At 38.4% G+C, this 23,558-nt stretch overlaps 1 pseudogene; it reads right to left on the reverse strand.

Moving 5' to 3' along the window:
- Positions 1–21,848: 21,848 nt before the first annotated feature.
- LOC130044419 (olfactory receptor 4C15-like) lies at positions 21,849–22,783 on the reverse strand (annotated as a pseudogene).
- Between the last annotated feature and the right edge of the window lie 775 nt (positions 22,784–23,558).

Genomic DNA, 23,558 nt, shown 5'->3' on the forward strand with positions numbered 1-23,558 from the left:
TATGGTTACTAAAGGAAAAGGGAAGGGATGAAAAAATGAACAAAGGATTCTTTGGGGGTATGGAATAACAGGAAAATATGAGGTATGGTAAAGGTGAACATTACATACACAATTGTATGATACTGAAACCCTAAACATAAGAAGCCAAAAAAAGTTAATAGATAAATGAAAATTAAGTAGGAAGGAACTTGACCCAAATTCAGCTTGTTGACTTTGTGGAAATTTACCCCAATAAAGCCAATCCTATTGGTATCTTTGACCTCCATCTGGCAGCCTCATGGTAGAGAAGGAGAGGAACAAGCACACAAAGAAACAAATGCACACAAGGACTGGTCAAGGGTTAGGGTCTCCTGGGCAGGCATGGGTGAACTCACTGGCACATTTTTTTCAATACAGTGTCCCTACCTCACTGGGACTCCCAACTGTGAGCCATTGTTCAAGTTCATAGAGACATTAAGGACGATTGTAAGCCCATCCAAATTCAGTAAGAGCATTAAGAGCAGAGGCTGTGATATTTCACATAGCCTATCAGCAGGCATCCTATGTTAGCTGGTGAAAAATTATAGTTGGTTTAGGAACTAATTGTGCAGGCAAGTTTTAGGAATGCTGCCTACCTGAGAAATATAATGGATGTGACTATAAAATTTTAATGCAAATAAAAATCAATTATCAACATTGTTTAATTTCGCTATTTGATTGGTGCCCAGAGAACACTCTAGACCTTGGGTTTTTTGTTAGAGGGATGATTTTCCACACCAGGGTTTGAATTCTAGGACCTGAATAGAGATATTATTTGAAAAGATAGGGATCTGTGAAGAGAACAGGATATTTTATTGACAAAAAAGGGAAATTATTCTCTCATTATTTGAAAAAATTTTTGGTAATATTTGAAGAAATTTATCAGAAATTAATATGGATTTTTATGTACCGGTGATTAATCTACAGTCAGAAGATATTTGAACTATGAACGCTTCTGAAGAATAACATTTATTTAAATACAATTGTTAATTCATCATTGATATTTCTCACCTAAAATCTCAAGAGAAGGAGATCAGATATAACTCGAATCTTCTATGTTTTTTTGTTTGTTTTGCATTTATTTTAGGGCTACACTTAGTGATACTCAGGACTTTTTCCTGGTTCTTTGCTCAGAGATCATTCCTGGCATGGCTCAGGGGATCCCAAAGCCAGGATTGCAAAGTGCAAAGAAAACAGCCTACCTTCTATCAATAGCAGTACTATCACTCCAGCCCTCATCTTGTTTTCTATCCAGAATAATTAGTTTATGAGCTTGGAACTAATATGCTGACATACTGTACAATTTTAAAATAGTGGTTTAATTATTGGAAACTTTATACAAAGTGTTACATCTTATGTCTAAGGGTTCTATCTTCAAAATTCTTGTTGATATCAATTTAGCCCTACATATTTCTCTAGGAAGAAACACATTCCGATCCTGATTGCTATAGAGTCTTCTGCAGTCTTTCATTCCAAATTCAACTCCTGAAAGCGTTGTGTGTGCCTCAGTGCTCCTCTGGTCATTATCTCTAGACTCAGGGATCTCTTGGGATCTCTGACCTTCTAATTGACCTCCATGGTATCCCCACAGCCAAGAATTTCTTTCTGATTATATTGGAAACAAAAATACTTTTCTAATAACATAATGGCTCTTAAAACAATACAATTTCAGTTTTCACTTTTAAGTGAGTGCAATTTTCAAAATTATATGAAAAATTGTAGTAGATTATCTTTAAAATAATTCATGTGGGATGGAGCAGAGCGAGATCTCAGCAGACTGAGGTGCACGCAGGAGGGCAGGGTTTAATGTATGGGCATCACCTGGTCTCCAACATTAGGAGTGATCCCTGAGCAGAGAAGCAGAAAAGCTCCTGAACAACACCAGGTGTGACCCAAAAAGAAACCAATGAAAAGTTTGTTTTTTCAATTTTTTTTTTCTTTTTGGGTCACACCTGGCGATGCTCAGGGCATAATCCTGGCTTTGCACTGAGGAATCACTCCTGGAGGTGCTCATGGAACCAATTGGGATACTGGGAAAACAACTCCACATCGGTCACGTGCAAGGTAAACGCCCTACACACTGTGCCTTCACTCCAGCCCCAGTTCGTAAAATTTTATATAATTCGGGCTGGAACGATAGCACAGCGGGTAGGGCATTTGCCTTGCATGCAGCCGACTTGGGTTCGATCCCCAGCATCAGTGTGGTCACCCAAGCACCGCCAGAATTGATTCCTGAGTGCAGAGCCAGGAATGACCCCTGAGTATCACTACTGTGACCCAAAAAATCTATATATATATGTATATATATGTATATATATATAATTCTATTTTGAGTAATTTTACCTGCCACTATATTTCTATATTATGCTGGATCAGTCATTCTAAATGAATAGAGTAAAACTCTATTTTCTTCCCTGTCAAATGTACCTTAAACCCATTATAAATATGATCCAATATCATTGTTTAGCATAATAATAAAAGCATTATTTTTTGTCTATCTACATAAACACTTTACTTTTCATTATAATCTGGAAATTATATTCTCTTTTCAGATCTTTTTCTCTACTCAAAGTAGAGTTGTGTTGCTTTATCTGAAAATTTAGAATTTTGGTGGACTAATATTGATGTAAATTTTAAATTGTCCTCTATTTTTCCTATATTTTTATAAATGCATTTTTAAAATTTATGATTTCATGCTGATTGAGTTTATTTAAAGAGTGAGACAAAACTATTGTAACTAACACAAAACCATCTCAGACATTCTCCAATGAAATATATATGATCCATTGCAGATAGAAGCATCAAATTTTTATGTGATTCTAGTCAATTCAGGAACATGAAAAATAACACATATAGTTTTCAGTACTATATCACAATTTTTAATCCTTCCTGAAATCACAAAATACAAATTATACATCTTAACCTATCTTAGAAATATCGAATATCAAATCTGCTATATTGATAACTATTATAATATTTAGTAGAGTTGTTCTTTTTTTAATGAAGGACTCTGTTTTGTAACATACATCACTTTTTCAAGTCAACTAGACTTTTCATGAAATACTCAATGTTATGTTTTGTATCAATAGTCTATGAATGTGAAAAATATTTGATTCTCAGTGCACTAAATTAGTAAGGTAAAGGTAAAGGCCCTCCCGTTGATCGTCAATTTGCTCGAGCGGGCCCAGTAACGTCTCCATTGGAGACTTTGTTGTTACTGTGTTTGGCATATCGAATACTCTCGGTAGCTTGCCGGGCTCTCCGAGGGCTGGAGCGATAGCACAGCGGGTAGGGCGTTCGCACTAAATTAGTAGTCTTTAAAAAGCCCCTCATATCACAAACACCTGAGTGAAAACAGCCTTTGTGATACCTGACAAATGAAAGCTATAGGAAGAATAAATGAAGTGCTGATGGAGAGCTGAAACAAAATAAGGCATGCTTCTATTCTAGCAACAGTGACTCCAAACACACTCTCCAAATGTTTGTTTTCTTAAACTACATATTACTGACTGTTTACAATAGCACAAATGCAATTCTTTTGACATTGACACATTATTTCGTTTGTGTTTTCAAAGTCTCTCAGACTTGTAACTACAATATAAATTTTTAAATATTATCTAGAGTCAGAAAAGTTTACGACTAGTTGCCATGCACACAATTAAATGATAAGCCTGTGACTCTAGTCAATTTAGAAGCATGACAAACAATACTGATAGTTTTAAGTGCTATATCACAATTTTTAATCCTTTTTGAAATCACAAGAATTTAAATTATACGTCTCACCCTGTGTCAATCTCTGGAAAGTTCTGGTGGTGACAAACTCCTGCTCTCTATGGATAAATACCCATCTAGAGGCTGATGAACAAGTGAAGGTTGTTCCAAGGTCCTAGTGCTACTTCTATGGGGAAGATTAAAAGCATCTCTGGCTGATAGAGTAGAGCCTGTTTTCCATAGCTTATGAAATACTGCTCTCAACATGATTTGGGATGGGTGGGAATAAAGAAACACAAATTACCTTCTGCATTTCCAAATGTAATTTAAAGAGGTTTACCAGGGAAATTATGAACGTTAGAATTCTCTCATTCCTCTGGGAATGTGTATATTTCCAAACAATAAGTTTTAAGTGCTTTGTACCTTACTCAACTTTAAAGTACCTGACTAATTAGAATTGATATTTTTCATTCTTTACACCTTTTTTTTTAGTTGCTCCTAGATTTTTCTTTGAAGGTGCTTTCATTCCCATCAGAAGAAACCACTGGATATTTATGGGTGAAATATATTGTGTTTGCAGAATGAGCCTGAAATTTCTAATAGATAATAAAAGTTTTAATATCTTGATTCTCAGTCTTTCACTATTATAGCTTTGGAAGAATTTACTGGGGAACTATATGTCTGGTGTTATTTTTATGTTTATCAAAAATTAATGATAAATAACAGGATAAATTTATTAAGAATTTATAAATGTGTATGGAATTTTCCATACAGTATTAATTTACTTTTAAAGAAAATATTATTTTATAGTACCGATTTATGGTTAATAATGCTAAGAATTATAGAAGCTAATCAGCTAGGAAATACGAAAAATTAGAATTTAAACTCAAAGTATCTACTTTCTAAAGTTTCATCTTCTTAGCTTGCTTAGATCTTAGATTTCTTGATAAGAACTGACCTTAATGTCAAGCACCCAAGAATTCCTTTATGAGTAAGCTTGAAACTCCTTCAAAAAATTCTGTTAGTTAACTAAACCATAGTGTAACTGTTCTGAGCAACATGAAAATTATAAATCAGAGCATAAATATACTCTTTCTGTCATTGAACAATATATTTAACTCTAAATAAAGAGTACCAGTGGGAAAAACAATTTTTTTTATGAAATTTGTTTGAGATAAGTAAAATTTGACTTAATCACTTAACTTCCCGTTAGTCTTCGATTTGCTCGAGCGGGCGCCAGTAACGTCTCCATTTGTCCCTGTCGCGTGCTAGTGTAGCCCAATGGCATCAGTTCACTCCGGGAACATGAAGGGCCTCAAACCAATCGTTCATGATCTTGAAGAAGAAGTCTGACCATCTGGTAGGTGGGCGGCCACGCGGTCTTTTGACATCCCGTGGAATCCAGTCGGTAATAGCTCTAGTCCAGCGGTCGTCTTTAAATCTCATTACGTGACCAGCCCATCTGATTTTCTACACCTTGGCAAATGAGACAGCGTCCCTGATTCTTGATCGTCAACAGATGTCAGAACTCCAGATTCTTTTTCTCATTTGAGTGAAACGTGCTATTCCAAGCATAGCTCTTTCTATTCTTCTTTGGGAGACCTGAATAGCGTTCTCATCTTGTTTGCGTAGGGCCCAGGTCTCTGAGGCATATGTTAATGCAGGAAGAACAGTGGAATCAAAGAGATGTGCCAGGAGCCGGAGGTTCTTCGTCCTCTTAGCTATTTCTTCGACGTTCTTGAAGGCGTTCCAAGCCGCTCTCTTCCTCCTGCGCAGCTCGGGTGCCAGGTCATTTGTCATGTTGACCTCTCGACCTAGGTACACATAGCTGTTGCATTCGGAGATGGTCGTTCCATTGAGAGCGAATAGGGCGTCAGGAACGAGGCTGTTTCTCATAAACATTGTCTTCGTAAGATTCAGCTGTAGTCCTACCTTTCCACACTCACGGTCAAAGTCGGCCAGCATTTGTGCTGCTTGGCTGATGTTTGGTGTTATTAAAACAATGTCATCAGCAAAGTGGAGGTGGTGTAGTTGCCGACCATCTATCTTCACTCCCATTACTTCCCATTCTAGTCATCGCATGATGTTCTCGAGGGTGGCACTGAAGCGTTTCAGTGAAATGGTATCACCCTGCCGCACCCCTCTCTTGACATCAACGATCACTTCTTTGTAGAATGGTGAGATCCTGGTAGTGAATCCGCAATACAGTTCACGGAGGAGCCTGATGTATTGGGCTTGATTGCCCTGATTGGCTAGGGCTTCAATGACCGCTTCCATCTCAACAGAATCAAAGGCCTTCTTTAAATCAATGAACGTTAAGCAGAGTGGCATCTTGAACTCCCGAGAAACCTCAATGAGCTTAGTTATCGTGTGGATATGGTCGATGGTGCTGAATCCTTTGTGGAACTCTGCTTGCTCGCATGGTTGTCCTTCATCTAGTGTTCTGCCAATCCTATTCAGGATGACTCGAGTGAACAACTTGTAGATGACAGACAATAGGCAGATCGGGCGATAGTTGCCAATGTCATGGATGTCTCCCTTCTTGAACAGTAGTACGGTCCTGCTGGTTTTCCATTGGGACGGAACCTTGCATTCAGACAGGTAGCGAGTGAAGAGCCGAGCCAGTGTATTGATGAGTACTGACGGCAGGTTCTTCAGGTGTTCAGGTCTGACCTTGTCTGGGCCGGGTGCTGTTCGTGTCTTTACCGATGAAATGGTGTGTCGGATTTCGGAAAGGAGAACGTTGGGAACGACATATCCATCCTGTGGAATTTGGTATGTCGGCAAGTGGACCTGGCTATCGAAGAGACTGCCCTCCGATGTCCTGATGGATCCATCACATCCTCCAGAACGGCAATGGAGAAGATTATCCATGTCTTCTACTCAAATATCTTCGATAGCCATGTCCAAAATTTGACTAACACTTCCTATTACCTATAAACATGACTCAAATGTGAAACATTCTTTTTATAAAAGAAAGCATGATTGTCAGAAAGTCATGATATTTATACTGATCATTAAATATTTCTCTATACTAGAACTATGACTTATGCCTAATAAAAATTGTTTTCTTGATATACTTTTACATTTCTAATTGCATATCTCTCTTTTTAAAGTTGACATGGATTAATTTCTCATTGGCTCTATTTCTTCATATTCTGGCAATCATTTTAATGATTCAATATTATTCAGTATGGTACAATATTATTCATTATGCTATATGATAACTCAGAAATTTCTGAGCATCTAATTATTGCCAGTAGGTTTGAATTAATAACTATACAGAGTGATGAAAGGAAATTCATATGTATATACATATATATATGTATGTGTGTATGTGTGTGTGTGTGTGTGTGTGTGTAAATATATGCCACATTTAGTGGTGCTCAGGGATGACTCCACGTTGGGGCTTGGGGATCATATGTGCTGGTAAGGATAAAACACAGGTGGCAGCATGCAAGGCAACTACTTACCCATAGTGCTATCTCTCCAGTCCAGTTACAAAGAATTTTACATGATAGTACAACATGAATTTTGGGTATAGAAGTTAAGAATTCCTAGCAAATGAATAGATTGACCATGAAGATTCAAAATGCCAATGAAATAGTATTATAGTCTATTCATATTCCAGAGGTCTTCGTTACTCACAACATAGCTCATTGGTTTACCTAAATACTTCAATTGTAATCTTTTATTTTAATGAGATTAAAAGAAATTTGTATTTCAAACTCCTTTGATTAACACATTGCTTTATTTTCTGTTTTTCTGCAAATTGAGTTCCTTTTAGGGGAGATAAACAGTAACAAAAAAATAGAGTTCCTGCAGTTGAATAAATTTTATCAACTTGAGACACAAATGTAAAGCTATTTGTGACATCATATGCATTTGACATTAAATTCAATTTATTTATTTAAAAAAGTGTTACATGCCACTTTTCACCCTTTGTCTCTTTCCATGTGGTATTTGATAGGACTTTATATAAAAATATTAAGTCCTACCTCCGTAGTCTGTAAATTGCAAGCATCACTTGAGTCACAATATTCTTATTTTAATATTCTTTACACATCCTCTGATGTCTAAAAGACTAGAGTAGAAAGAGATCTTTTTAGATGTCCAGACCGGTTAAGGAAAGCTTTATAAAAAATGAGTGCTAAACAGGTACAGCCCGCCTCCAAGGGCCTGGGACCCTTTCTGGGCATGCGCAACCTAGATCCAGCCCCTAGACAGCCGGTTTTCAACTCCTGAGCTGCGCGGGTCGGGCACGGAGGCCCAGCTCTGGGCAACAAAGCTGAACGGCTCCAATTTCAAACAGGAGACGTTCCCAACTCCTCGCCAGTGCCAGGGATTATTTTTAGAGCCGCGGCCGCGTTAGCGGCCGCGAAATATTTTCCCACTACATATGCCATAGGAACCATAAGCTACCTTCTTAGATGGAAACTTCTCTATTTTAGCTCAGCCACTAGAAACACAGTACCCAATAACTCATAAGCCTATCTTAACTCACACTGCATATCAAGCAGAATAGTAACAGTGAACGTGAAGGACTAAACCACACCTCTCACAATGGTAAAGCAACGCAAAAGCCCACCAAACTTTCATATTGAAGAGTCGAGCCCAGATGACACCAACAGTACTGTAGTGTTAGACAACCTCTCTGACAAGGAATTCAGGAGGGAGCTACTTAGGATGCTTAGGGAATTAAAAGAAACAGTGGAAAGCAATGCCAATAGAAGACAAGAGGATCTGAAGGCAGAAATGAGGAAAATGCAATCAGAAATGTCAGACCTGAAAAATCTCGTAGGCGAATTGAAAAGCTCAGTGGAAGGCCTCAGCAGCAGAGTAACAGCTGCTGAGAACAGAATCAGTGCACTCGAAGATGAAGTTAAGAGACTCTCCAGAAAAGAGCAGAAAATGGAAAAGAGACTCACAATTCGCGAACAGATGGCAAGAGAAGATCGGGATGAAACCAAGAGGGGTAACATAAGAATTATTGGAGTCCCAGAGGGACAGGAAGAAAACCTTGATGAAGAAGAAACTGTCAAAGACATCATTGCAACAACGTTTCCAGAGCTGAAGAAAACTTGTGACCACATTCAGGAGGCCCGAAGGGTACCAGCTAGAAGAAATCCGAATAAAAATACCCCAAGACACATTCTTATCAAAATGACTAAAACCTTAGACAGAGACAAAATTCTGAAAGCAGCAAGATCGAAGAAAGAAATCTCTTACAAAGGAGCTACCTTAAAATTCACAGCTGATTTTTCTGATGAAACCCTCATGGCCCGAAAACAGTGGTGGGACATAGTGAAAAAACTCAATGAAATAAATACCTCTCCAAAAATACTTTACCCAGCGAGACTCTCATTCATAATAGAAGGAACAACACACAGTTTCACAGACAAACAACAGCTCAGGAATTTCATAGACTCAAAACCATGGTTACAAGAACAACTAAATGGGCTACTTTAAGGCAAGAAAGGCCCCTCAAAAACAACAATTTTTAACAGAACAATGGGACAAAATCCCATAACAATAATCTCTCTCAATGTCAATGGGCTAAACGCACCAATTAAAAGACATAGAGTGGCAGGATGGATTAGAAAATTGAACCCAACATTCTGCTGCCTGCAAGAAACACATCTCAATAGTCAAAGCAAACACAGACTCAGAGTCAAAGGATGGAAAACAATCCTACAGGCAAACAGCTCCCATAAACAAGCTGGGGTAGCCATTCTTATATCAGACCACATCGATTTCAGAGTGAGGAAGGTCATAAGAGACAGTGAAGGCCATTTCTTAGTGATCAAAGGATCTGTACAACAGGAAGAACTTACAATAATAAATGTATATGCACCTAATGAGAGACCAGCAAAGTACTTAAAACAACTACTCATAGATTTGGAAAAAGACATCAATAGCAACACAATACTAGTGGGAGACTTCAACACTGCTTTGTCACCTCTTGATAGATCAACCAGACTCAAGCTTAGCAAGGACATACTTCATTTGAGGGAAACAATGGAAGAACGGGACTTCGTAGATATATATAGGACACTTCATCCACAAAAAGCTGAATACACGTTCTTCTCAAGAGTCCATGGAACATTCTCCAAGATAGACCACATGCTGAGCCACAAAACATGCCTCCATAAAATTAAGAAGATAGAGATTGTATCAACAATCTTCTCAGACAATAATGCGCTGAAATTTGAAGTAAATCACACACAAAAACAGAGAACTAAATCAAACACCTGAAAATTAAACAGTGCACTATTGAACAACGAGTGGATTAGACAGGAAATCAAAGAGGAAATCAAAAGATTCCTAGAAACGAATGAAAATGAGAACACGAGTTACCAAAACTTATGGGACACAGCAAAGGCTGTGTTAAGAGGAAAGTTTATAGCTCTACAAGCATTCCTCAGGAAGGAGGAGCGAGCACACATAAGTAACCTAACCTCACAGCTTAAGAGCTTGGAGAAGGACCAAAAAAAGGAGTACAACCCGAACAGGAGAAAGGAAATGATAAAACTCAGAGCAGAGATTAAAGAGATGGAAACCCAAAAAACAATCCGAAAGATCAATGGAACCAAAAGCTGGTTCTTTGAGAAAATTAACAAGATCGATAAGCTGCTAGCAAAACTCACAAAGAAAGGGAGAGAGAAAACCCTAATAAACCGAATCAGAAATGAAAAGGGGGTCATTACAACAGAAACCACAGAAATTCAGAGGATCCTCAGGGAGTACTTTGAGAAGCTTTATGCCACGGAACATCAAAACCTCGAGGAAATGGATAAATTCCTAGACTCCTACAGACTCCCAAGGCTGAACCAAGAAGACCTGGAATACCTGAACAGACCTATCACCATCAAGGAAATTGAACTGGTAATAAAAAGTCTCCCCAAGAACAAAAGTCCTGGCCCGGATGGATTCACTAGTGAATTCTTCCAAATCTTTAAAGAGGACTTACTCCCAATGCTCTTTAAGCTTTTCCACGAAATTGAAATATCAAAAACACTTCTGAACAGTTTCTACGAAGCAAATATCACACTGATACCAAAAGCAGACAGAGATACCACAAAGAAAGAGAATTACAGGCCGATATCCCTGATGAACACAGATGCAAAGATCCTCAACAAACTACTAGCAAATAGAATCCAACTACTCATCAAAAAGATCATACACCATGACCAAGTAGGATTCATCCCAGGGATGCAAGGATGGTTTAACATTCGAAAATCAATCAATATAATCCATCATATCAACAAAAGAAAAGATAAAAAGCATATGATTATATCAGTAGATGCAGAGAAAGCATTTGACAAGATCCAGCACCCCTTTATGATGAAAACCCTAGCCAAAATGGGTATAGAGGGGACCTTCCTCAACATAATTAAAGCCATCTACCACAAGCCTACAGCAAGCATCATCCTCAATGGGGAAAAACTGAGAGCCTTCCCTCTAAGATCAGGGACGAGACAGGGATGCCCACTCTCTCCACTTCTGTTCAATATAGTACTGGAAGTACTTGCAATAGCGATTGGGCAAGAAAAAAATATTAAGGGCATTCAGGTAGGAAAGGAAGAAATCAAGCTCTCACTATTCGCAGATGATATGATACTCTACTTAGAGAACCCAATAACTTCCACCAAAAAACTCCTAGAAACAATAGACTCGTATAGTAAAGTTGCAGGTTATAAAATCAATACCCAAAAGTCCATGGCTTTCCTATACACAAACAGTGAGAGAGAAGAAAGCAACATGAAAAAAACAATCCCGTTCACAATTGTGCCCCAGAAAATCAAGTACCTACGAATCAGCTTAACTAAGGAAGTAAACGACCTGTACAAAGAAAACTACAAAACGCTACTTCAGGAAATAAAAGAGGACATGAGGAAATGGAAAGATATCCCCTGCTCATGGGTCGGGAGACTTAACATTGTCAAAATGGCAATACTACCGAAAGCATTGTATAAATTCAATGCAATCCCTATAAGGATACCCATGACATTCTTCAAAGAAATGGAGCAAACACTCCTGAAATTTATATGGAACAATAATCCCCCACGAATATCTAAAGCAATTCTTGGGAAAAAGAAAATGGGAGGAATCAACCTCCCGAACTTCAAACTGTACTACAAAGCAGTAATAATTAAAACAGCATTGTACTGGAACAAAGGCAGAACTGCAGACCAATGGAACAGGGTTGAATACACTGACATCTCCCCTCAATCATATGCTCATCTAATCTTTGATAAAGGTGCAAGTAATGTGAAGTGGAGTAAGGAAAGCCTCTTTAATAAATTATGTTTTCATCATTGGACGGCTACATGCAAAAAAATAGGCTCAGAACTCTGCCTAACACCATGTACGAATCAGCTTAACTAAGGAAGTAAACGACCTGTACAAAGAAAACTACAAAACGCTACTTCAGGAAATAAAAGAGGACATGAGGAAATGGAAAGATCAAAATGGATTAAAGACCTCAACATCAGACCAGAAACCATAAGGTACATTGAAGATAAAGTTGGCAAAACCCTCCATGACATTGAAGCTAATGGTATCTTCAAAGATGCCATGCCACTGGCTGAGCAAGTGAAAACAGAGATAGATAAATGGGACTATCTTAAACTAAGAAGCTTCTGCACCTCCAAAGAAACAGTGACCAAAATACAAAGACAGTCTACAGAATGGGAAAGGATATTCACCGAATACACATCTGACAAGGGGTTGATATCCAGGATATACAGAATACTGGTTAAACTCCACAAGAAGAAAACATCCAACCCCATCCAAAAATGGGGCAATGAAATGAACAGAAACTTTCTCAAAGAAGAAATCCGAATGGCAAAAAAGCACATGAGAAAATGCTCTACATCATTAATCATCAGAGAGATGCAGATCAAAACCACAATGAGATACCATCTCACACCTCAGAGACTGGCCCACATTCAAAAGAACAAAAGCAACCAATAATGGCGCGGATGTGGCGAGAAAGGGACACTCCTTCACTGTTGGTGGGAATGTCCACTGGTTCAGCCCTTCTGGACAACAGTATGGACGATTCTCAAAAAATTAGAAATTGAGCTCCCATTTGACCCAACAATACCACTCCTGGGAATATATCCCAGAGAGGCAAAAATGTATAGTCGAAGTGACATCTGCACTTGTTTGTTCATTGCAGCACTCTTTACAATAGCCAGAAACTGGAAGAAACCTGAATGCCCAAGAACAGATGACTGGTTAAAGAAACTTTGGTACATCTACACAATGGAGTACTATGTAGCTCTTAGAAAAGATGAAGTCATGAACTTTACATACAAGTGGTACAATATGGAAAGTATCATGCTAAGCGAAGTGAGTCAGAAAGAGAGGGATAGACATAGAAAGATTGCATTCATCTGGGGGATATAAAGTAACAAAGTATGAGATTAATATCCAAGAATAGCTGAGATCAGCACCAGGAGGATTACTCCATAACTTAGAGGCCAGCCGGGTATCCTAGAGGAAAGGGCAGTTCAGATAGAGAAGGGAGCACCAAATAAAGGATGTTTGGAGGATCCTCCCAGGAGGGGAGATGCATGTGGAAAGTAGACTATGGACTGAACATGTTTGCCACTCAATGCCTCTTTTGCAGACCACAACACCCAAACGGAGAGAGAGAACACAGGGGATTGCCCTGCGAAAGAGGCAGGGGGGGATGGGGGGATGGGGGTGGGAGGGATATTATCCATGGTGGTGAAAAACGGGCACTGGTGGAGGGATGGGTATCTGATCATTGTATAATTGAAACCCAAGCACAAAAAAAATTGTAAATCTACAACTTTAAAAATAAATAAATAAATAAATAAAAATGTAAAAAAAAAATGAGTGCTAAGAGAGAATTAACACAAAATGATGCATGTGCTTCATTTCTAATTTATACTTAATGTGAAAATTTAAGAGACAAAGGATTTCATTATGAAATTAATTTTCTTCAGCCACTTAACTCAAATATTTGTTTACAATAAGAAATATTTATTGAACGTGAATTATTTCACAGGTGCTGTCCTATAGAGATTGATATATTACTCATTTTCTGCTTGTCAATCCTTCAAACTAGTAAGTATAATCCACATTTTAAAAATTGACTGATCAGAGCCGGTTTTCAACCCCTGATCTGCGTGGGACGGGCACAGAGGCCCAGCTCTGGGCAACAAAGCTGAACGGCTCCAATTCCAACAGGTACAGCCCGCCCCCAAGGGCCTGGGTCCCTTTCTGGGCACGCGCAGCTAGAAACAGCCCCTAGACAGCCGGGTTTCAACCCCTGATCTGCGTGGGATGGGCACAGAGGCCCAGCTCTGGGCAACAAAGCTGAACGGCTCCAATTCCAAACAGGAGACCTTCCCAACTCCTCGCCCAGTGCCAGGGACTGTTTCCGGAGCCGCGGCCGCATTAGCGGCCGCGAAATATTTTCCCAATACATATGCCATAGGAACCATAAGCTACCTTCTTAGATGGAAACTTCTCTATTTTAGCTCAGCCACTAGAAACACAGTACCCAATAACTCATAAGCCTATCTTAACTCACACTGCATATCAAGCAGAATAGTAACAGTGAACGTGAAGGACTAAACCACACCTCTCACAATGGTAAAGCAATGCAAAAGCCCACCAAACTTTCATATTGAAGAGTCGAGCCCAGATGACACCAACAGTACTGTAGTGTTAGACAACCTCTCTGACAAGGAATTCAGGAGGGAGCTACTTAGGATGCTTAGGGAATTAAAAGAAACAATGGAAAACAATGCCAATAGAAGACAAGAGTATCTAAAGGCAGAAATGAGGAAAATGCAATCAGAAATGTCAGACCTGAAAAATCTCGTAGGCGAATTGAAAAGCTCAGTAGAAGGCCTCAGCAGCAGAGTAAGAGCGGCTGAGAACAGAATCAGTGAGCTCAAAGATGAAGTTCAGAGACTATCCAGAAAAGAGCAGAAAATGGAAAAGAGACTCACAATTCGCGAACAGATGGCAAGAGAAGATCGGGATGAAGCCAAGAGGGGTAACATAAGAATTATTGGAGTCCCAGAGGGACAGTAAGAAAACCTCGATGAAGAAGAAACTGTCAAAGAAATCATTGCTACAACATTTCCAGAGCTGAAGAAAACTTGTGACCACATTCAGGAGGCCCGAAGGGTACCAGCTAGAAGAAATCCGAATAAAAATGCCCCAAGACACATTCTGATCAAAATGACCAAAACCTTAGACAGAGACAAAATTCTGAAAGCAGCAAGATCGAAGAAAGAAATCTCTTACAAAGGAGCATCCTTAAAATTCACAGCTGATTTTTCTGATGAAACCCTCATGGCCCGAAAACAGTGGTGGGACATAGTAAAAAAACTCAATGAAATAAATGTCTCCCCAAAAATACTTTTCCCAGCAAGACTCTCATTCATAATAGAAGGAACAACACACAGTTTCACAGACAAACAACAGCTCAGGAACTTCATAGACTCAAAACCATGGTTACAAGAACAACTAAATGGGCTACTTTAAGGCAAGAAAGGCCCCTCAAAAACAACAATTTTTAACAGAACAATGGGACAAAAATCCCATAACAATAATCTCTCTCAATGTCAATGGGCTAAACGCACCAATTAAAAGACATAGAGTGGCAGGATGGATTAGAAAATTGAACCCAACATTCTGCTGCCTGCAAGAAACGCATCTCAATAGTCAAAGCAAACACAGACTCAGAGTCAAAGGATGGAAAACAATCCTACAGGCAAACAGCTCCCATAAACAAGCTGGGGTAGCCATCCTTATATCAGACCACATCGATTTCAGAGTGAGGAAGGTCATAAGAGACAGTGAAGGCCATTTCTTATTGATCAGAGGATCTGTACAACAGGAAGAACTTACAATAATAAATGTATATGCACCTAATGAGAGACCAGCAAAATACTTAAAACAACTACTCATAGATTTGGAAAAAGACATCAATAGCAACACAATACTAGTGGGAGACTTCAACACGGCTTTGTCACCTCTTGATAGATCAACCAGACTCAAGCTTAGCAAGGACATACTTCATTTGAGGGAAACAATGGAAGAAAGGGACTTTGTAGATATATACAGGACACTTCATCCACGAAAAGCTGAATACACAATCTTCTCAAGCGTACATGGAACATTCTCCAAGATAGACCACATGCTGAGCCACAAAACATGCCTCCATAAAATTAAGAAGGTAGAGATTGTATCAACAATCTTCTCAGACCATAATGCGCTGAAATTAGAAGTAAATCACACACAAAAACAGAAAACTAAATCAAACACCTGGAAATTAAACAGCGCACTATTGAACAACGAGTGGATTAGACAGGAAATCAAAGAGGAAATCAAAAGATTCCTAGAAACGAATGAAAATGAGAACACGAGTTACCAAAACTTATGGGACACAGCAAAGGCTGTGTTAAGAGGAAAGTTTATAGCTCTACAAGCATTCCTCAGGAAGGAGGAGCGAGCACACATAAGTAACCTAACCTCACAGCTTAAGAGCTTGGAGAAGGACCAAAAAAAGGAGCACAACCCGAACAGGAGAAAGGAAATAATAAAACTCAGAGCAGAGATTAACGAGATGGAAACCCAAAAAACAATCCGAAAGATCAATGAAACCAAAAGCTGGTTCTTCGAGAAAATTAACAAGATCGATAAGCCTCTAGCAAAACTCACAAAGAAAGGGAGAGAGAAAACCCTAATAAACCGAATCAGAAATGAAAAGGGGGTCATTACGACAGAAACCACAGAAATTCAGAGGATCCTCAGGGAGTACTTTGAGAAGCTTTATGCCACGGAACATCAAAACCTCGAGGAAATGGATAAATTCCTAGACTCCTACAGACTCCCAAGGCTGAATCGAGAAGTCCTGGAATACCTGAACAGACCTATCACCATCAAGGAAATCGAACTGGTAATAAAAAGTCTCCCCAAGAACAAAAGTCCTGGCCCGGATGGATTCACTAGTGAATTCTTCCAAATCTTTAAAGAGGACTTACTCCCAATGCTCTTTAAGCTTTTCCACGAAATTGAAATATCAAAAACACTTCCGAACAGTTTCTACGAAGCAAATATCACACTGATACCAAAAGCAGACAGAGATACCACAAAGAAAGAGAATTACAGGCCAATATCCCTGATGAACACAGATGCAAAGATCCTCAACAAACTACTAGCAAATAGAATCCAACTACTCATCAAAAAGATCATATACCATGACCAAGTAGGATACATCCCAGGGATGCAAGGATGGTTTAACATTCGGAAATCAATCAACATAATCCACCATATCAACAAAAGAAAAGATAAAAAGCATATGATCATATCAATAGATGCAGAGAAAGCATTTGATAAGATCCAGCACCCCTTTATGATGAAAACCCTAGCCAAAATGGGTATAGAGGGGACCTTCCTCAACATAATTAAAGCCATCTACCACAAGCCTACAGCAAGCATCATCCTCAATGGGGAAAAACTGAGAGCCTTCCCTCTAAGATCAGGGATGAGACAGGGATGCCCACTCTCTCCACTTCTGTTCAATATAGTACTGGAAGTACTTGCAATAGTGATTAGGCAAGAAAAAGATATTAAGGGCATTCAGGTAGGAAAGGAAGAAATCAAGCTCTCACTATTCGCAGATGATATGATACTCTACTTAGAGAACCCAATAACTTCCACCAAAAAACTCCTAGAAACAATAGACTCGTATAGTAAAGTTGCAGGTTATAAAATCAATACCCAAAAGTCCATGGCTTTCCTATACGCAAACAGTGAGAGAGAAGAAAGCAACATGAAAAAAACAATCCCGTTCACAATTGTGCCCCAGAAAATCAAGTACCTACGAATCAGCTTAACTAAGGAAGTAAACGACCTGTACAAAGAAAACTACAAAACGCTACTTCAGGAAATAAAAGAGGACATGAGGAAATGGAAAGATATCCCCTGCTCATGGGTCGGGAGACTTAACATTGTCAAAATGGCAATACTACTGAAAGCATTGTATAAATTCAATGCAATCCCTATAAGGATACCCATGACATTCTTCAAAGAAATGGAGCAAACACTCTTGAAATTTATATGGAACAATAAGCCCCCACGAATAGCTAAAGCAATTCTTGGGAAAAAGAAAATGGGAGGAATCAACCTCCCGAACTTCAAACTGTACTACAAAGCAGTAATAATTAAAACAGCATGGTACTGGAACAAAGGCAGAACTGCAGACCAATGGAACAGGGTTGAATACACTGACATCTCTCCTCAATCATATGCTCATCTAATCTTTGATAAAGGTGCAAGTAATGTGAAGTGGAGTAAGGAAAGCCTCTTTAATAAATTGTGTTGGCATCACTGGACGGCTACATGCAAAAAAATAGGCTCAGAACTCTGCCTAACACCATGTACAAAAGTAAGATCAAAATGGATTAAAGACCTCAACGTCAGACCAGAAACCATAAGGTACATTGAAGATAAAGTTGGCAAAACCCTCCATGACATTGAAGCTAATGGTATCTTCAAAGATGCCATGCCACTGGCTGAGCAAGTGAAAACAGAGATAGATAAATGGGACTATCTTAAACTAAGAAGCTTCTGCACCTCCAAAGAAACAGTGACCAAAATACAAAGACAGTCTACAGAATGGGAAAGGATATTCACCGAATACACATCTGACAAGGGGTTGATATCCAGGATATACAGAATACTGGTTAAACTCCACAAGAAGAAAACATCCAACCCCATCCAAAAATGGGGCAATGAAATGAACAGAAACTTTCTCAAAGAAGAAATCCTAATGGCAAAAAAGCACATGAGAAAATGCTCTACATCATTAATCATCAGGGAGATGCAGATCAAAACCACAATGAGATACCATCTTACACCTCAGAGACTGGCCCACATTCAAAAGAACAAAAGCAACCGATGCTGGCATGGATGTGGCGAGAAAGGGACACTCCTTCACTGTTGGTGGGAATATCCACTGGTTCAGCCCTTCTGGAAAACAGTATGGACGATTCTCAAAACATTAGAAATTGAGCTTCTATTTGACCCAGCAATACCACTCCTGGGAATATATCCCAGAGAGGCAAAAATGTATAGTCGAAGTGACATCTGCACTTGTTTGTTCATTGCAGCACTCTTTACAATAGCCAGAAACTGGAAGAAACCTGAATGCCCAAGAACAGATGACTGGTTAAAGAAACTTTGGTACATCTAGACAATGGAGTACTATGTAGCTCTTAGAAAAGATGAAGTCATGAAATTTACATACAAGTGGTACAATATGGAAAGTATCATGCTAAGCGAAATGAGTCAGAAAGAGAGGGATAGACATAGAAAGATTGCATTCATCTGGGGGATATAAAGTAACAAAATATGAGATTAATACCCAAGAATAGCTGAGATCAGCACCAGGAGGATTACTCCATAACTTAGAGGCCAGCCAGGTATCCTAGAGGAAAGGGCAGTTCAGATAGAGAAGGGAGCACCAAATAAAGTATGTTTGGAGGATCCTCCCAGGAGGGGAGATGCATGTCGAAAGTAGACTATGGACTGAACATGTTTGCCACTCAATGCCTCTTTTGCAGACCACAACATCCAAAAAGAGAGAGAGAACACAGGGGAGTTCCCTGCCACAGAGACAGGGGGGTTGGGGGGATGGGGGTGGGAGGGATATTATCCATGGTGGTGGAAAATGGGCACTGGTGGAGGGATGGGTATCTGATCATTGTATAATTGAAACCAAAGCACAAAAAATTGTAAATCTACAACTTTAAAAAAATAAAATAAAATAAAGGGGAAAAAATTGGCTGATCAAAAGGCTTATGTGATTACTTTAAGTGTGATCTAGTTAAATGATAAGCCTATGGTTCTATTAAATTCAGAAGGCTCTAATACAACATCCATCATTTTAAGTGCTATATTATAAAGTGTGAAACATTTATAAATGTTTCAGGTAAAACAGGGTGGTGTTTTGCCTGATAACTCTGAGTTGAGATTCACAACTATCCCCCACCGCCTGTTCTTGCAGAAGCATTTGTGGGCAATCCATATTTCACCCCCACCTACAAGTATGCTCATCTATCTGTCTCATATCAGAGACTCGTAATCAAATCTCTAAAGATAGCAATAGGCCAAAAATCTCTTTGATACCTTGTCCTGGCTGAGACTTCTGGGTTCATTTTAAAGGGGGATGAATTAAGTTTCCACCCCCAAAATCCCAACACTGCACTCATGTCCCAACATCTTTCCACCATAAGCCAGATGGACTGCCTGATTAAATATTCTGAATTTTTCTGGAGTGCACAGCCAAATTAATGCCTGTGCTATTTCTTCAAACTCTACAATTCCAGATTCCCAGCAGGAGCACCTCTGAGTGGTTGGGAATTTAGATGCAAATAATCCTGTTAAATAATTTTAGATATCCCTGGTACCATAGAATGTCACTCTATGCTCTAGAGGACAGTCTGGACCCCAGTAGAGTAAAACTGATAGAAAATGTCAGGAGAAGACAAGTAATATACATTATTTTAAAAAAGCAGAGATTATCTCAGTAAAATAGACCTTTATAGATTTTAATCAAAAGTCATAACATGAATTTGTATAAAGGCAAAGTAAAAATATATGAGCCAGGTTATGCAAAGTTTTAATTTAATAATCAAGTGAAAATTTAAGGACATAAAAACAGGAAAGCCGTGCAGGCCTATAAGTATGTCTAATTTCAGATTAACACTTCTTCTGAGTTTTGTTACTGGATTCATTCATTATTCCCTCCCACACTTTGTGAAGGTCTGGGAGTAGAGACTTAAAAGTAGAAAGGGCTAGAGTGCCAATACAGAGGGTAGGACTTTGCCTTGTACCCCAAAGACTCCGGTTGGATCCTCAGCATCCCATATAGTCACCCAAGCACTTCCAGGATTAATTCCTGAGTGCAGAGAGAGGAGCACCACCGGGTCTGACCAAAAAAGAAAAAAAATTGTAGACCATGTTACTTCCCCTGTTAAAACTCTTGATACTTATTTTAGTGTGCTGAAGATTTTGGATTTGAGACCATATATAGCTGTACTCAGGAGGTTTTCCTAAACTCAGCACTCAGGAAATACTTCTCACAGAGCTCAGGGACAATGTGTGGGTGTGAGTATAAAATATGGATTCAATTGCAAGGAAGAAAACTGTCCTTCCTGCTGTACTATCTCTAGCTTCAGTCTGTTCACATTTTAGAAAGTCAAAATGATACTTCATACTAAAAAAAACCTCATGTTCTTTTTTCATTACTATTTCTGCTTTATGGTATGTACATGCTATACATCCCAAATCATACATATTCTAGTACATTGATATTTGTGCCCTAATCAATGCAAAGATTGTGACAAATAAAAAAACTATTTAAAAGTCAGGTGAAATAAAAGATTAGAAAGTACAGATCTTTTTACATTTCTCTAGAGAAATACTATGTGCTACAAGTTTTTCAAAAAAAATTTCTATCAAAAACTTTTAGAAAGCTAACCTCAATGTCCTGGTGCTTAAATTAGCTACATTATTTGAGATGAGATGTTACAAAGAAGATATTGAAATTTATGTTCATTCTAGAAATAGTTTACATATATCAAACCAGCAGAATCTTCATTGTATAATTGCTCTCCATGAACATTTGAAATCTTGTATATTTCAATCAGATTTCTTTGCAGGAGATAGGATAAAGAAAATTTTGAAACAGAAAAGACTCCGTAGTTTTCTAAATTCAAAAAATTCCTCTTTAGAAAAGTTGAACAAAGTTGAAAAGTTGCAAATCCATAAACCGGTTTAGCTTCAATCACAAAGGGTTTATATTTTTAACACATATGGCAAATATTGATGACTTACTTCAGTTATTTTTTTAATGGCTAGATTTAAATATGGATGCAATACATCTATATCTTTTCAGTAAGAATTCTGAGGTGATATTCAAGACAGTGAAACATTTTCCCAAACTCGTATAATTTATGTTGTTTATTGCATCCCCTTCATTCAAATTGTACAGCTACATAATATTACATCAAGAGAATTTGAAGTTTTTACAAGAAATTTTATTTTTCTGTGCATCATGTTTATTTTTTATCAGAAAGAGCCATAAATCTTTTCAACAATTTGGTCATGGCTTTCTTCACCTCCCTATTCCTGAAAGTATAAATTAAGGGATTTAGGAGAGGAGTTAACATGGTGTAGAATATTTCCACCATTTTATCAAAGTAGAAAGAAGATGGAGGCCGTGCATACTCAAATATACATGGGACAAACAACATAACCACAACAGCAATGTGAGATCCACAGGTGGAGAGGGCTTTCCTCTGTCCTTCAGTACTGTGACTTCTCAGAGAAAACAAGATGACCCCATAAGACACAAGCAACATGGAAAATATTAGGATGCAGATGAATCCGCTGTTGGCCACCACCAAAATGCCAAAGACATAAGTATCAGTGCAGGCAAGTTTTAGTAATGGGATCAAGTCACACAAGAAATGATCAATGATGTTAGGGCCACAGAAAGGCAGCTGGGAGGTAAAGGCAATTTGGATAATGGAATGAAGAAATCCCCCACTCCAGGCTACTCCAATCAAAATGCTGCAGAGCCTTGAGGTCATGATGGAAGAATAGTGTAAAGGCTTACAGATGGCCACATACCTGTCATAGGCCATGGCTGTGAGAATGATAATCTCTGCCCCACCAAAGAAGTGTTCCGCAAAGAGCTGCATCATACAGCCTGCAAAGGTGATGGTTTTCTTTTCATAGAGAAGGTCAACAATCATTTTGGGGGCAATGGCAGAGGAGAGGCCCACATCCAGGAAGGATAGAAAAGCCAGGAAGAAGTACATTGGGGAGCCCAGGAGTGTTGGACTGCTCAGGATGGTCACCACAATAGGTTACCAGTGACGGTTGCAATGTAGACTACCAGAAATATAAAAAATATTATTTTCTGAATGTCTGGATTTTGTGAGAGTCCCAGGAGGACAAATTCAGTTACAAAACTTTGGTTTTTCATGAATTCCAACGAGTGGCTCTAAGCTACCAGAGCAGCAATATAGTATCTGCAAAGCAATAAAATGCACAAATCAGAACTTTTCAATAACACTCACACCAACAAAAAATTTCATTTTTAGGATTAATTATCATCAATTCTCTACATTATGAGATGCAATTAGAAATTTGTAAAATGGGGTAGTGGGGGAGAGCTGGTCAAATGTCTGGAGAACATGCTAGTAAATTGTATCAGAAATTGCATCATAATCTTATTTGAAAATGTTGAGAAGTAGTTTTTTGTCAATAGTCAATTCTAATTATTTGGAAGAAAATTTCTTGAATGCTTTTCAAAGACTGATCCTATTAATATTTAGATTCATGAGTCTTTGATACACAATTGTTTTTTTATTTCCTTCTCTACTACATTTTTATTTTCATATAAGCATAAAACATATTCACATCTTGATTTTGTAACTTGATGCTTTATTTCATCAATTGTTTAACTTCTAGTTTTTTGATGACCTTTTTAGTTCTTGATGTAAAATATCACATCATGTGTGAACAGTAATCATTTGAAGTATTTAGCATTTTGAATTCCTTTTCATTCTTTTCCTTGTTTCCTTGTTGTGGCTAAGCATCAAAAAAATCTTAGGTAGTAGTGGTGAAAGTGCACATATTACAGAAAAGGCTTTAAGTTGTCCCTTTGAAATATAATGTTCCTCTGGAAATGTTGAATATGGTCTTCAAGATATTGAGTTAGATTTATTCAACTTGCATGTTATTGATGGTTTTAATATATG

Source organism: Sorex fumeus, unplaced genomic scaffold, assembly GCF_029834395.1.
Source record: "Sorex fumeus unplaced genomic scaffold, SorFum_2.1 ptg000007l, whole genome shotgun sequence".
In the NCBI taxonomy this organism is placed as follows: Eukaryota; Metazoa; Chordata; class Mammalia; order Eulipotyphla; family Soricidae; genus Sorex; species Sorex fumeus.